The sequence below is a fragment of the Penaeus japonicus genome, unplaced genomic scaffold, assembly GCF_977035675.1.
Source record: "Penaeus japonicus unplaced genomic scaffold, GWHDUDI00000001_assembly GWHDUDI00000013, whole genome shotgun sequence".
NCBI lineage: Eukaryota > Metazoa > Arthropoda > Malacostraca > Decapoda > Penaeidae > Penaeus > Penaeus japonicus.
This window is the reverse complement of record NW_028234415.1, coordinates 30326357-30328856: the sequence shown is the minus strand read 5'-3', so window position 1 is coordinate 30328856 and position 2500 is coordinate 30326357. Positions and strand designations below refer to the sequence as shown.

Below are 2500 nucleotides of genomic sequence, written 5' to 3'. Positions count from 1 at the left end.
GCCAGAAAAGACAGAAATGTATGCAGTAACTTGTTAAAAGAGTTACGCATTGAAAACGGCCATGGGTTCTTCCAGTATCATAGAACGTCTGTGGAAAATTTTACAGTGCTCCTCAGTTTGGTTGCCCCGTTAATCAAGGAGCAAGACACAAAGCTCAGAAAAGCCATCCTCCCTGACCAACGATTATCAGTTACAGCTTTCCTACCAAGAGTAGGCATTACTCTACCAATAGTAAGCATTTCTCCACTTCAGCAATAGTAGGCATTTCTCCTTGATTTACATATACACACATACGGTGTACATATACCTTCACACTGATAATATGCGATTTTTTTTTATTTAAATACTAAAACTGAAATAAGTTAACAAGTTCTACTCTACCAACAATAAGCATTTCCAGCAATATTAGCATATTCCTTAATTAACATATGCATATGTGATTTATGATTGAACTATTAAAAGATGAAGATCAAATTGTCTATCCAGGGTGAACAAAAATGAAAATCTACGTTAAATCGTTTAACCAATGAAAAAGGATCACTATTTAGTATTACATCAGCCCTCATACCATTTCATGTGGGGGCCTGCCATCCCTATATCCCAACATAATCTTCATTTTCTTCAGAAGTCTTCATTCATTTTTTTTTTCAATTTCCTGCTTTATTTGCAATTTGCATAAATAAATGTATGTAAGAAAACTGTTTAGAATAGGATTTCGTATCAGATAGCAATAATAAAATCATTGTTCTTATAGAGGAAATAGGTTATATTTGTTGGTATGTGTAATAATTACCCAACATAAACTTTTAACAACTTTTAAACGATTCTTTTAAATTTTCTTTCTATTTAATGACAGGATAATCAAGGCGTGCACTGACATGGTCCTACAGAATCAGCCATATCCTGATAGCAGCCACAATTCCTGAAGTGTGCAAGGCGATTTACACTGTGCTGAAGGATGCCTATCTCGAGCTTCCAACAACATCAGAAGAATGGCAGGATGTAGCATCTGCCTTTCACAACTTGTGGAATTTTCCCCTATGCATTGGAGCTATGGATGGCAAAGGGTACTCGTGAGAAAACCTGCGAATTCTGGCTCTGAGATTACAAGACAAACCACAGCATCATAATACTAGCCTTAAGTATAAGGATAAGCCAGATTTGCGAAGCAGATGCTACGCCGGGCTTGCTAGCCTTAGTGGATGCTAATTATAAATTTCTGCATGTTGATATCGGAGCAAAGGGCCGTGCAAGTGATGCTAGTGTATGGGATAACTATTCACTCTGAGAATGCATCGTAAGAGATCAGCTTCTAATTCCTCCTCCTGAAAGACTGCCCTACACAAATACGAAGACTCCTTATGTAATAGTTGGCGACGATGCCTTTCCACTCAAGACTTACGTAATGAAGCCATACCCAGGAAGAAACATCAGTAAAAAACAAACAATTTTTAACTATAGGTTATCACGAGATAGACAGATCTCTGAGAATGCATTTGACATTCTTACCTCAAAGTCCAGAATATTGATGGAGCCAATTGCATCTAAACCAGAGAACATCAAGGACATAATTTTTTGAAGCAGTAGTACTTCAAAAAACAAAACAAAAAAACATTGAAGGTCAAAAATGGAAAGCCTGTCAGACCTGAAGACGTGGATACGTCCTTATCCAAGGCGAGTGGCAGGAGCTGACAAATATGAAGGAAAACCTTCAACCAATTGCACGAGGCCACTCGAATGATGCAAAGATAGTAAGAGACACATTTAGAGAGTATTTCCTTAACAAAGGTGCTGTATCTTGGCAAGAGAGAATGATACATCTACAGTAATGTAGAAATGCAAAGTTCAGTAGGATATATGTTCATATTTATTTGTTAACCAATGTTTATTAAAAAAAATATTCAGTTGAGATAAATCTTGCTATAAATAGACTTGTTGATCTAAATTTATTTTACCTCCAAAGTAAGAAAATATAGAAAGGTTATGATCTAAAACAGACTAGGAAATAAAACACCTTCAAAGTTTAAGCATATAAGCAAAACTAAATAAAATTACAGCCTTTTACATGTTGCTTACCCTAAAGTATATAAAAAATATTATGGAACAAATATTGTCTCACAGACTAGTAAAAAAGATACATTATAAGTGAAAAAAAAACAGCCTAAATATTGCACATATCAAACATCAATCAATTGTCCATAGGATTACTAGGAGGATCTGTGAATTTCTGGGATATTTGAGCCATCAGTGCCACTAAACCAATATGCTTAAAACTCCCGTTTTAAATCAGGAATCAATTTCGTGAAAGCAGTCACTAAGTCAGCTGCATAGTTTTAAGGCTTTGACACTTTTGACTGTTGTAAATATTTCCAAGTTGTATGCACAGTAGAAAAGGAGTCCATAATTATGTTAATATTGTCATCCAATTTGCAGGCTTTCCCCTTTTTAGTCCTACGTGTCACAGGAATGACGGTGTTTTTGAAGATTCATCATAAGAACT

At 35.6% G+C, this 2500-nt stretch overlaps 1 pseudogene; it reads left to right on the top strand.

Moving 5' to 3' along the window:
- The window catches only part of LOC147470655 (uncharacterized), a 20587-nt pseudogene extending 18758 nt beyond the window's left edge, over positions 1-1829 (top strand).
- The last annotated feature ends 671 nt before the right edge of the window (positions 1830-2500 follow it).